General features: G+C 46.0%; 1 protein-coding gene across 2 annotated transcripts in view; it reads right to left on the bottom strand.

Moving 5' to 3' along the window:
* SCUBE1 (signal peptide, CUB domain and EGF like domain containing 1) overlaps positions 1 to 14,278 on the bottom strand; it is a 2,009,692-nt gene that overhangs the window by 881,065 nt on the left and 1,114,349 nt on the right. The window lies entirely within an intron of this gene.

The following is a 14,278-nucleotide window of genomic DNA, read 5'->3' as shown; positions in this document are numbered from 1 at the left end:
GTACTCAACCAGCAAATGAACCCGTTGCCAAATGCTCTGGGATTACTGCAAGAGTTGTGGAGAGTGTGTGCCCCCTGTTTCTGAAGGTAATACATTGCTGTCATAAAGTCCATGCAGACAAGAAAAATCTTCCCTTTGGGTGGGTAGGAAAGCCTTCAATGCTAGATGGATGGCTGTTGTGTGGGATCCCGTCGGCATTGAACAGTCAGATCCTGCAGATTGGTCCTCCATCCCATAAGGGAGGCATCCGGTGTGACGGTCATCTGTGGAACAGAGTCAAGAAAAGGCTTTCCCTGCAAAAGGTTGTTGGTGTTCCACTACTGCAGAGAGCGACAAGTGTAGTGGCTGATCAACACTAGATCATACCAATGATCATTTGCTTGAGACCACTGTTATAGGCATTGTTGCAACGGACGCATGTGTAACCCAGTATGGGGTAAGGTGGCAAGGCAGAAGCCCATCATGCCTAGGAGGTGCACTGTTCTGACTGTGACTTGTTGATGTGGCTGGGAATGAGGGAGAAGTGCTTGAAAAGACTGAATACGAGCAGGTTTTAGATAGGCCATGCCTACGTCTATGTCAAGAATGGCCCCCAAATGGGGTTGGATCTGGAGGAGTTGGCAGAGGGATTTTGAAGAGTTGAAGGTAAACTTGTGTTGTGGTATGATATTGTGACTTGTGTGTTTTGTGACATAGCTGGTGGCTGGCACTCTTCATTAGCCAGTCATCCAGATAAGGCAAGATGTGGACGCTCTGCCTGCAAAGGGGTGCTGCCACTACTGCAAGGCACTGGGTGACTACCCAAGGAGCAGTAGTAGTACTAACCCTGAATGGGAGTCCTATGAATTGGTGTTTATTTATGCTGACCACAAACCTGAGATACCGGAGATAGGTCAGATCTGTTGGTATGTGGAAGCATCTTTCTAGGTTAAGGGCTGTCACCCTGCTGTAGAAGCAGATTAACATACTGGAATGTGACTATGTGTAAGTATTCTGAAATGATGTACTTATTTAGTGCTCTAGGGTTCAGAATAGGTCTGAGGGACTCATACTTTTGGGTCTTACGAAGTACAAGTTGTACAATCCCATAACCCTGCTGATGGTAAGGGATAGGTATTTTAACCCTTTTGGATAAGGAGTGCTTGTACCTCTTCTTTGCGAAGTTGTAGGTGTTCTGGAGAGAGTGTGTGTTTGCAGGATTGTATGATGGGAGGCATGGAAGTGAACTCCAGGAGATAACCATGTTGGATAATATCCAATACCCACTGGTCTGAGATGATGGACTTCCATGTGGGAAAAAACCATGATGGCATCCCCAATCAGTGTTATTTAGTCAGGGGAGGGAAGGGGGGAGAAGGGGCAAGTCAGTGTTTGGTGGCGGTTGCACCTCCTTTGGGAGATCCACCTTTCCCTTTGCTTTTGGAATTATTGCCCTTGTAGGACCCTCCAACGTTCCCCCTGGGAGAGGACTGCTGTCCCTGGTTGTGCTGGTAAGACATGTAGACTTCAGGAGAGGTGGTCTTTGAGCCTCCACAATAGGGGATAGGGTGAAAAGAGCAGCGAGAAGCAGGTGTGTGGACCTTTCCAATCACTCTAGCTTCTTCTGTATCCTTTTTTAAATGTTTCTAACATTTAATAAAGGACCAAAGAGATGCTGGCCATCAAAGGGCATGTTAAGAGGGTGTTGCTGAACTTCCAGTTTGAATCCGGAGCTATGAAGCCAGGTGTGCCTTTGAACAAGAAAGAAATAATTAACTCCCCCGGCAGCAGGGTCTGCAGTATCTAGGGCACAGTGAATGGTAGTGTTAGTTATCTGCTTGCCCTCAGAGAGTATCTCATGTCCCCTCTTCCTATGTTTCTCTGGTAGGTATTGGAGGACCTCCACTATTTGCTCCCAGGAGGTATGGTCATAACATTAGAGAAGGTAAATTGAATCGATAATGCACCTTTGGTTGGCGGGTTGACCATCTGACCTTTTGACTAACATCTTTGGCTTGCTCTCTTTTTCCGGGGATGCATCTCATGTCCCCTATTCCTGTGTTTCTCTAGTAGGCATTGGAGGAGCTCCTCCATTTTGTCCCAGTGGACACGTCATAAGACTAGAGAGAGTCAATTGAATCGGCAATGTGCCATTGGTTGGCAGATTGACCAGCTGAGCCTTTGACTGCAACATCTTTGGCTTGCTCTATTTTTCTGGAGGCAATGCATCCACTTGACTGGAAGTTGGCCTGTTTATGAGAAGTAGTGACTACCAGGAAGTTCGGTGGGAGATGGCCGTGAATGTAACTAGGGTCTGTAGGGGATGCTTCACATTTTTTATCCACCTTGGGTGTTAAGATCCTGGTTCAGATGGGGTCCTTAAAGATGTCAGTCATGTAGAGTAACATGCTCTTAAGCATGGGGAGTTACTGAGAGGAGTGGTGTGTGGAGGAAAAGGTTTCAAAAAGGAAATCCTCCTCTAAGGGATATGTATAAAGGTCCATCTTGTGGAATAGGGTAGCTCAATCAACAATCTTGTGATAAGATGTAAAATCGCCCAGAGTCGAGGGAAGGGCAGGGTACAGGTCAGGGTCTGTGTCCCCAGGTGGGTCTGCATCATAGGAGTCCCATGAGTCACCCTGTGGAGGGATGTCATATGTATCATCCCCTATCCCATGTCCACCCGGGAAATGTCCTCAATCATGCATTGTAAACAAGGCGGACATTTCCCACGCAAGTGTAAACACACATGCCTAAACAACGTATGGCTTTTTCTATGCCTTAACCACGCATGTGCTGAACTTCGCATATGCGTGGTTAAGGCACAGAAAATGGCATGCTTTGTTTGGGGGAGGACACGGAGGACATGGTGAGGTAAGTGGGGCTGTGGCAGTGGTAGGGGGTGGATTAAGGGACTTTCTGGGGATAGGCTATTTATTTTTTTAAGGGGCGGTGGTGTGGGGGTTTGGGGATTTTTAATTTAAGGGTTTAGGGTATGGGGTCGGGCTATTTTTTTTTAGGGGTGGGAGTGGGGGTTTGGGCATATTTTCTATTTAAGATGGGGCGGGGTAGTTTATTTTCAAAGAGGTGGGGGAAGGTTTACGGAAGAGAGGGAGGAGGGAGGAGTGAAGAGGAGGAAGGATCAGGTGAGGATGAGGTGAGGTAAGTGGTATTGGGGCAGGTTTGGTGGGTAGTTTTTAGAGGTGGGGTGGATTTAGGGTGGGTGGGGGTGACGGGGTACTTTAGCTTTCATTTTTAGGTGAGTGGTGGGGTCAGGGTAATTTAGTTTGTAGGGGCTTGGTGGGGTGTTGGGGATAGCTTTTTGTAGGGTTTAGGGTGGGGGGTTGGGGTAGTTTACTTATTGGGGGAAGGGTTTTCTTACGTTTAGTGCGGGTAGTGGGGGTTGGGGTACTTTAGTTTATAGGGGTGGGGTTGGGGGGATTGGGATAATTTCTTTTAGGTCTCAGAGTGGGTGGGGGCATCGAGGTAGTTTAGATATTAGGAGTGGGGGTAGTTTTGGGCTTCAGGGCGGGTGGTATGATAGAACCATGCATGCCGTTTTGCATGCTGTTTCTACACCTGCCTTTACTAGGCATGCTTTTAAACAAAAATTCATTGTAAAGGCATGCATGGTAAAAGCATGCATGGAAACAATGCAGTCATGGTTCTGACCGCATTGTTAAGGCATGCGTGGTTCCAGCATGCGTACTTCCATCATACAACCTGCCCAGCCATGTCAGAGTGGGGAGACCCCTGGGGTGTAATATCAAGAAGGGATCCCCTGGAGAAGTAGGTGGGGAAGGTGAAGGCTGAGGTACAGGGTGAGGGGAAGGCTGAGACTGTGGTAAAGGGCTGTTCGCCCTATCTGCCTTCTTGCACTGCTTTGCTGGAACCAGACACCCAATGCTTACGCTTCCTCAAAGGACAGCTGGCTCTTGGAAGCTGAAACAGCAGTAGACCCCAGAGGGTGGGCAAGGATCTGAACCGTATTGGGATGAATGATCTGGTGTCTCTGCCTTTCTTTGATCCTGTCTTACAGCTTGTGGCGGATCGGTTCGACAGTGTTGAAGGTCTTAGCTTTCAGGGCAACTTCAGTTTGGTGCAGAGGGACTGGTAGGTGCCAAGGCAGATGTAGTTCGCACCATAGGTCATCTCAGTGCCAGCATCAGAGTGCAACTTCAAGAGTTTCTTTGGCACTAAGCTAGAGTTGAGCAGAGTGTCCGAAGTAGTCTGTTGGTACTGACCATGGCCTGAAGGCAGTAGTGATCAAAAGGCCTGATTCTGGTATGCCAGAGTGGCTGTGTGCACTTTGGTGGCGGGCTGCTCAGCTAGAGAGTGGTGTCTTCCTCGATTTCCAGCTCAGAGCCGCAGCTTTCTTCTGGGAAGAAAGCTTCTTCATCTGCAGCCGAGGGTTGTGGATGATGATGTTATCACTGGATATCCTTTGGACCGAAGATGTCTGGGGTGTCATTACTGCTCCTGTGAGACATCTCAAGTGGACAAGCTCAATGGTTGTGAAGAGTTTTCTTGGAATGGAACAAGTGGCAGGTGTCACAGGGGCCTTTGTTGTGTTTAGGGGAGAAGCACAAATTAAAGACCTGATGGAGGTTGCTATGAGGATATTTCATGTGGCACTGAATGGTGTCCATTTCATCACCGTCGTGACATGGTAGAGAGACACAGCCGAGATGGAGGTAGGCCCTGAGGGGCAAGGCCCAGGCATGACCCAAACCCTGCTCGAGCGAAGTAACAACCATCAACAGAGAGTCAGAGTCAGTGTATTTAATCAAATTAGGGTTTTATATCATTACCGTAGCTTTAAAAGCCACATTGTCCTTATGTTCTTAGTTAAGGTTGTTGTGTAGCCATTTTAGCTATAGCTCCAGGCACGTTATTTTACCACACTAGGCCAGGCCGCTGTGCACTCTAACCTAGATATATTTTATTCAGCTTTATTTTATTGTTATAATAGCCACTTTTATGGTCTTGTTTTATTTTCTGTTTATCTAACTGTTTTTGCCTATGCCAGCACTCTGTTCTCAAACAAGACATTCTTGCTCACTTTGTGCTTCTTCCAAGGCTACAGCATGGTACATTGCCGGTGAACTTGGTAGAAGTTTAGTCTCCAACATTCGTAGAGAACACACATCCTTACGTAGGGACATTTTCTCAGAACATCACTTGTGTTGTTATAAAAACACTTCCTTGTTCCTTACACGTTAGAGGGAGATTCCAGCCAGAGAACCAAATCTGTGTGCTGATTGTCAAATGATTTGCTGCAGCTGTCTTGCAGACCGCAGGCCTTTGCTCAGGTATGGGGATGATGTCTTCCCAGGGGAATCTGAAGGGCAGAATAAGGGCAGAATTAGAGCTTAACACACTGTGCTCTATTATAGCTTAGGTAGGAGTTAGTCTACAGACTATAGTGACAATATGGTAGCGTTATTCTTATGCTTCACTCTCCTTGTCACAATTTTGATATTGTCATGTTGTGTCATCCTAGTTATTGCGGCTCACGCTTTGCTATCTAAATTGCAGCTGTTTTATTGAAACATATACTGCCTCTTTTTGTCACTGTATATATCAGACTAAATGTAACTGACAGAAACGGATGAGACCTGAGTGACCACGGCTTCCCTGAGAAACCAATTATGTCATGCGTTCGGCTGCACAGTCATCCCTGCCCTTGGGTGGAGATGAGGCACTGCTAGTTGGTCGGAGCAAAACCCGGATTGGAGCGACAGGTGTCACCTGCAGTGGGTCAGACTCAATCTCCCACACCGCGGGCGATTCTGCCGCTCAAAATCCAGTAGTGTCATTAGAATAATGAGAGCCTATGTGACATGGCGCCGCCAATGTTTGGTCAGGCTCTAATTTTCAGGTCCTCCTGAGTATCTCTGTCTCATTATATACAACGATACCTCAATACTGTATACGGAGATGTCCGTGGTACTGAGGATTTCCGCCCCAGCTACGTGGGTTATCCTATCTGGTGCTGGAGGTTGTTCAAGCTCGAACTCTAAAAGCAAGGACCATATTTGGTGTGCCTTCTCTGAACATATTTTCTATCTAGCATGGTGAATCCACAGCAGGTAGCAATAACAGTCAATATGAGTCAACCTCGGACTACATATTTATTAGCAAATGGCCTAACAGCCCAGGGGGGTCCAGTCACATTTGTGGCAGTCAGCTATCCAGCTTATAGAACAGAACTTTTCTATTCTTGGGTCACATTTCCAGCAGTTGATGGGAACACAAACACATTTCATCATTATACACTTGCAAACATACCTGGACAATACAGGGCATATGCATATTTAGAAATACCATTATATTATCATGAATATAATAATTGCCTTGATGGTGCCCTCCCCCACACAATACTACTAGTAAGGTTAGGTCCTCTAAGTAATGATGGTCCTACCTGGCCTTTATTAGCCACCTATACACCACACCCTGCAGTAGCAACTTTAGCAGTAGCTGAGGTTTGTCGCTTATATACTGAATTAACAGCGACATATAGACGATTAGTACAGTTTGTGATGCAAACATTAAATACAAACCCAGCACGTGGTGCTCCAGCACAACCACATGCAGTGACACCAGGTATAAACCCTGCGACTGTACATTCGATCATGGGTAAAGTACCCGACAAACGAGAGGAAACTGGAAGCAATATTTCCCCATATGGGACCTCAGGATAAACATAGAATTCTTACAATGTGCTTGCCATTTGGGATGGTCCCTACAGTGGATAACTGTAATACCTGAGGCACGGTATTTGCCGCGCTCTATACAACCGCACATGGTACACTGACACTTGCCAATTTGCCAGAATTTTTAAAGCAAATTCAAGATGAATACTGGGCTGCCCCGGCCCTGGACTTGGGGATGTAATTAATGGGCAATTTTGCCACAGTAGCCTCAATTATTTTAAGTAATCTTAAAGGGGAAGCAGTCGCACTAGCAGTGCGCATGCAGCTCCGTGACGTTCCTCAACAGGATCAGGAACGCGAGCTGCCCAAGATTATCGCAGAGTCCTATTCTAGCATTGGTCGAGATAGTCTAGGGGCCAGACCAACTAAACCACAATTTCAGGGTAAATCTAATAAAGATTTTTCCAAACAAGCTCCTGAGGGTAATAAGAAGCACTGGGATAAAAAACAGCAAACTCCTAAAAAAGAGAGGGGAGAATCTCTGCGTATGGAGACCCCCACAGAATAGATATAGGGGGTTATTCCAACTTTGGAGGAGGTGGTAATCCGTCCCAAATGTGACGGATTTACCACCAGCCGTATTACGAGTTCCATAGGATATAATGGACTCGTAATACGGCTGGTGGTATATCCGTCACTTTACCGTCACTTTTGGGACGGATTACCACTTCCTCCAAAGTTGGAATAACCCCCATAATCTCAGAAATAGAGATAATATAAAAACGCATGATAGAAATCAATATACTGATACCTGCCAATCTCGTTCCTTTCAGGACTCATCAGAAAAACGAAATGAGAGAGGTGGGCGATCAGAGCGAAGAACAGAGTATGTGAAACTGAGACAGGAATCACAACGCTCATCTGAGGTTTCTATTAAAAAGGAAGCGAAATCTGCCTAACAAAAACCCCAATTCAAAAAGAAAAAAGTGGCAGCAGTCGCAGTTCGACATGCCACTCAAGAAGAGGGTCCTCTTGAAGAACAGGAACTAGCTAAGCAGCAGGGCAGAGGTCACAATAGTTCGTCGGAGTCTTCGAGAGCATCTGGAGGTGAAAGCAACTGATGACTTTCTACAAGTAGAAACAGTGGACATGCGTGTCTCCACCCTGATAGGGTGTATAAAGTAACGCTACAGTTAGGAGACATTGAGCAATCTTTTGGGATCGCATAGTAAATATATATGATGTTTTGTTGGCCGAACAACATTGGCCACCTGAATTTGTCCGTACCTGCCCATGTGGAGAAGATGTTATTAAACATTCTTTCTCGCCCCTTGTTCCGGAGGAACTCGCTGAATCCTATGCCATTGATTGGGCTTTGGCACAGGCACCTGCGTTATATCGCAATCACGTAGGATAGGATAAAGAATACCCCTACCATGTAATTCCTATTAAAAATCAACCCCAACCACAACCTCAGTATCCAATAAAAAATGATGCTAAAGCACCTGTGAGAGAAATATTAACACACCAAGAGTACCAGGGCCTAACTGAATGCTGCGTCTCCCCATTGAATGATCCTTTATTCCCAGTGGCTAAAAGAGACCATTCATACAGAATAGTCTTAGACTACAGACACTTAAAAAGTCATACATGCAAATATGCTATACAAAACTCACATAGCACAGCACTGATGAACAATATAGTGCGTAAAAAATACAAAACAACACTGGACAGTTCCAGTGGTTTCTTCTGCCAGAATATAGCGCCTCAGAGTAGAGAGTTTCAGTGCACTAGGCTCACAGAAAAATTCTGTTGTTTACCTCAGGGGTATAAGAACAGCCCAGGACTGTTCGCAGCTCGTGTCACTGCACTTTTGCATGAGATAGACCCTGAAGCATTGTCCTATGTAGATGATATTTATCTTATGGATGATGAATTACTACAACATTTAAGACGGGTAGCCCGCATTGTTGTTGGATTTGCTGAATTTGGCTACAAATTCAACTTCAAAAAAACAAAAATTGCCTTCCTCAGCGTCCTGTTCCTGGGATATGAGCTATCAAGTGAAGGAAAAAGCCTAGCACCACAATTCTTAGAAAAATGCACACAACTACAACCTCCAAACACGATTAAAAAAACTCCAATCTCTATTGGGTTTTCTAAATTTTGGCAGAATTTACATTCCAGATTATGCTTCACGCATAAAACCTTTATATGACTTGATACATCCTGATTTTTCAAGTAAATTTTGGACAATTGAACATACACGCATTGTCAGAGATCTGCAGACAGACATGCATGCAGCACAACATCTACACACAAGGGTCAACAAAACACATTTGGTCATCAGAGTAATTGCTGATGTAGACTACATTTTTGACCCAAAACTGCAAACTCAAAAATTTTTGCAGTATGAACTAGAATACCCAGTTCCAGCAAACACACTGCCTATCGAACAATATCATAGAGTCATGTACACCGATGTCTCTGCACAACCTGCAATTGGCACAGAGCACCAATATTTTGCTGCTTGCGCAGTCGTAAACGGCTATATGGAGGACAATAAATTTTGTCCCCCTACATACATTCATGCAAACCCTAGGGGATTGCACAGCACAATTGGCAGAGCTAAAAGATCTGTTGATGGCACTGGAACATACGGATCCTGCACAGCCAATTCTGATTGATTGTGATTCGTACTATTGTGTCCAGTCCTTCAATGAATACCTGCATTACTGGCCTCAGAATGGGTTCAGAGATTCTAAAGGCAACACCATTAAACACAGACTCCTGTGGGGGAAAGTAGCAGATCTACAAGAAACGCTACCAAATGTCCATGTTGTACATACACTTGACACCAGCTCATTGGAATACACGTTGCTGGTAATACACTGGCTGATGAAGCCGCAAAGTCAGCAGTGGCTGTTGCTGCTGTTGCCGCAGTAACTCGTTTGAGTTCAAAACTGGACGCAGGCATATGGGCTGCTGTGAAAGCTACGGCTGATGGTACCCCCTATCCAAAGGAATTCCTGACAAATATTCCCACCAAATGGGGAGTTTCATGAACACTGAAGTTAAGATACCAGGCGTAGGGGTGCAAGATATTCCCAACAGAGATATAAGGCCAAAATTTACTAAAGCAGTGCATGAAGGGGTGGCATCTGCCCATGCTGGTGCGGCGGCTACAATCTCAATCTTACAAGCCCGCTATTGGTGGCGAGGCCTCTACAAAGAGACCAAGCAGTATGTCCTTTGTTGTGACATCTGCCAACACATTAAAGTTTCCACTTCCAAACTCCTGCCGCAGACACCCCTCTTGATTTCAAATAAACCTTTACAATGTGTGTACTTGGACCAATGTGGTCCCCTAACACTGGACAGTGCATACAAGTATATTCTAGTCGCTGTGGATTCTTGATCCAGATTTTTATGGGTGTGGCCACAACGCTTGGTGACGCTCGGACTGTTATTAAAGATTTGTGAGTCTTTTTCAGTACATATGCAGTTGCAGCTTTCCACTCAGACCAGGGCCCTGCTTTCGCCTCAAGGGCATTCAGGGATGCCATGGCTTTGTTGGGGGTGCAACTCCAGTACTCGTCTCCATTTCATCCTGAGGGAAATAGTGTTGTGGAGCGATTAAACCATGATTTAAAGCAATCCTTAACAGCCAGAGTCTTAGGTACGGGTCGCAGTTGGCTTAACCACCTGTATGGAGTTCAGAGAGCACTTAATCTTCCTAGAGGGTCCCTGGGGGTCGTACTTCATATGAGTGCCTTTTTGGAACTCAAATGTATGTTCCAGATCTTGATGGTCCTGGCATGGAGGTGGCAGAAGCACCTTTTGACATAAATGACTGTGTCACTATCTTACAGGAATTACAACAGTTCCGTGACAACAATTCTTCTTCCACTATTGCCTCCGTAGGAATTAAGAATGTACCTGTAACATCTACCGGCTGGATTCCTAGAGTTGGGAATCTAGTACGTTAAAAGGTTGCTGTGAAAGAGGAATTTGGTCCTTCTTATCGAGCACCAGTGTCTTGGGGATACACAGTACAGAACTATAATTCTACCACCGTTGGCAGGTGCCAAAGAAAATCGTTTTGTCTCCATCGACAATGTCAAACTACACCATGTGGCCTATCCTGCACAGCAGACCAAGAGGAACAACCAGTAGTTCCTGAATCCCTCTCACTACAAGAAGTCCCTCTACAAGTTGTAAACAGCAACACTGACACCTCTCCGAGCTTGGGGAGGGTGGAAAATGATCTTGCATTGGTTCCACTAACATCAAATAATACAGAAATAGTTCATCGATTCGATACAGCTTCAACACAAACAGATGGTGCTATTTATTCTGTGCCACCGCGAGAAACACCAACTCCACCAACTAACACAGCTCCAGTTTTTGCACGAACTGCTTCTGGATATGACGACGTCTCAGACTCATTCGCCTCTTCAACATCTGAACTGTCAAAAACACGTAAGCTAATGAACTGGCTTAAAATAACATCACTTTTTTTCCATCAAACTATCTATGGATTTCCTTGACTGTACTAGTTTTCCTACTTTGAATTGGTTTTGTCATCACTCTCTTTTTATTAATACATGGTCATTTTCTTCCTGAAAAATCAACAGTTGAATTGGTGGATGAGGTCCTAAAACCACATTTTTCGTCACACAAGGTCCGAAGAGACTTGTCTTTTGTGAACATTACCGCAATACCAATTCCTGATGGCATTGTTTGGGATAAAGTAACATTTGATATATACGGTTCCACGGAGGTTATTCAAATACCATATGTGTTCAAACTTTCCATTAACAATATAATAATACCAGGCATTGTTTTTGATGATTGGGATGTGCAAACAGGTGATACATTGGCAAATAAGGGTGAAGGAAGCTTTATTCAGAGCATGCCTGATACCTGTACAAATGATATTCTTAAATGAAACAGTACAACAAACAAGTTGTCTAGGCTTAGCAAAGATTAAAGAATTAAATACTCCCAGTATTCCTGTCCCTGAATTTTTTTATAAATGGCAAAAATATACAAATGCAACTGAAGATCAGCTCGACGAATGGATCCAGAACGGTACATTTAGGCCGTCATTACGACCCTGGCCAACAGGCTAGCTGTAAAAAAAAATGGAATTATGACCATGGCGATTACTGCCATGGTCATCCGCCACTTCTCCGTTCCGACCGCCAAGGCGGAGATGACCGCTGGGCTGGAGACTTGGGACTCCAGCCCGGCACCCGTCACAAGACCACCGGCGGTATCACGACCCGGCTGACCACCATGGATTTCATGGGGTTGGGAACCGCCATAAAATCCATGGCGGTAAGCACTATCAGTGCCAGGGAATCCCTTCCCTGGCACTGATAGGGGTCTCTACCACCCCCAACCCCTGAGTCCTCCGCCCACACCCACTACATCCCTGCCACCCCCCCAAAGGTGGCAGGACCCCCCCTCCCCACTCCTACCCCCAACATCGCAACCCAGACACACACCGTACATGTATGCAGACACCACCAACACACATACCCACACACATATCAACAAACGTGCCAACACACACACACATCCATTCAGATATACATACAGGCAGACACGCACACATTTCAAAACGCAACACCCCCTGCATGCATACACACACTCACACACACACCCTCTACATACACACATGCACACCTCCATGCACGCACACAACACACAGCACCCCCCACCCCCCTCCCCTAACGGACGATCAACTTACCTGGTCCGTTGATCCTCCGGGAGGGGACGGGATCCAAGGGGGCTGATCCGCAGCCAGCACCCCGTCAACAGAACACTGCCACGCCGAATCACGGGCCCAGCCGACCGCCAGTATGGCTGCTGGCGGCTCTCCGTCCGGAAAAGGACGGAGGGCTGCTAGCAGTTATAATTCGCTGAGCGGAAAACTGCCTGCACTGGAGGTCTTCAGCACGGCGGTCCCTCAGCAGTCTTGCAAAAAGACCGCTGAGGTTGTAATGACCAACTTAATGTACTGACACGTCCTGGCGGGTGGTTATTGTGGCCAGTAGATACGCATGGGTGTCACCAATGTTTTATCAACTCCAGGGGGGGCTTTAGAACTAATAGGCCGGACCCTCGCTATATATCATCTAAACATATGGGTATAGTTACAACATACAGTGCAGGGAAACTATGCCAGCAATGGTTAAGAACTTCCTCACTAGATGCGGTTAAAGAACACCTCAGTCTCCTGTCTAATAATACTGACTTACAGGATTTCCTGTTAGGCCCCAGAAAACACAGCAGAAAGAGTTTCTTATATGAAGTATATAATGAAATTTGAAAGCTTTCCCAACGAGAAGCAGCTGCCCGGTTAAGGCAAATAGACCAGGAAAATCTAAAAAAGGCATTAGCTGTTGTGGATAATGGGATTTATACCCTGTCCGACCGACTATTCACCTTAAATAACATCGTCTCTTCTGCTATAGACATTATACAAACAGATATGTCTTCCTTACACCATGGACAGAGTCAGCTAAGGTCCATTATGCAGTTGGGTTGGACACTTCAAACATTGAAGGCGGGTCACTTTCCTTGGCAACATGTCAACGCGAGGGAAATATTTTCTTCCTTTAATTTAACGCGACAACAACAACTAATGGCTAAGAAAGAAGTGACTTATGTCATGCTAAACATCGAGAAATTAAAAAAGTTGCCTTTTACTGTGGCTGAAATATTATCAGCTGAGTGGGCAATACACGGGGTCATTAATCTGCCTATTTCTACACTTCAGTTCACCTCCTGTTTAAAACACATTCCCGTAGGCAGATATGAAAGGCTGGGAGATAGTTACATTCATGAGGTGTGGGAGCTACCCTTCTCGTACAAATGTCTTAGTGGCATGAAAGAAGTCTTTCTTAGCGGTAGTGAATGCGAGACTTCAGTCAGCCATTCAATGGTTTATAAACAGCTGTACTTGCATGGGGCGTGTAATGCATCTGCAGCAAATTTAGCTTGTTATCTGAAGGGAGTTCCGGTCCCCTTGATTAGACCTACGTTCCAGTTGCTTTCAAACGGCAGCTATGTCTTCCTCAATGGTGAAGACAGTTGTGGGATGCAGGCCAGAATAGTTTATGTTGTTTCGGTCTCTAAGATTGTTATATGCTGCAGGAAGGTACTTTTCCCCTCCACTAAGATAAAAGAGGTGGCTGACATTTGGCCTCACATTACTATTTGAAATGTGAATTTTGACAAGTTGAGCAGACTCGAGGCTTTATTGTTTCAAAAGCATGTGGCCCTTGCATCTGCACGCGAGACCTACACACTTCAGGTGGCAAGGCCGTCAGCAGAGATACAGGTGGTCATTCTGACCGCCGCCCGCCAAGCGGTTACCGCCGAATGACCGCCCCGCGGTCAAAAGACCGCGGCGGCCATTCCAACTTTCCCGCTGGGCCGGCGGATGACCGCCAAAAGGCCGCCCGCCGGCCCAGCGGGAAAGCCCCTGCAACGAGGAAGCCGGCTCCGAATGGAGCCGGCGGAGTTGCAGGGGTGCGACGGGTGCAGTGGCACCTGTCGCGATTTTCACTGTCTGCTAAGCAGACAGTGAAAATCTGTATGGGGCCCTGTGAAGGGGCCCCACGACACCC

Source organism: Pleurodeles waltl, chromosome 4_1 (genome assembly GCF_031143425.1).
Source record: "Pleurodeles waltl isolate 20211129_DDA chromosome 4_1, aPleWal1.hap1.20221129, whole genome shotgun sequence".
Taxonomy (NCBI): domain Eukaryota; kingdom Metazoa; phylum Chordata; class Amphibia; order Caudata; family Salamandridae; genus Pleurodeles; species Pleurodeles waltl.
This window is presented reverse-complemented; position numbering and strand designations above follow the sequence as displayed.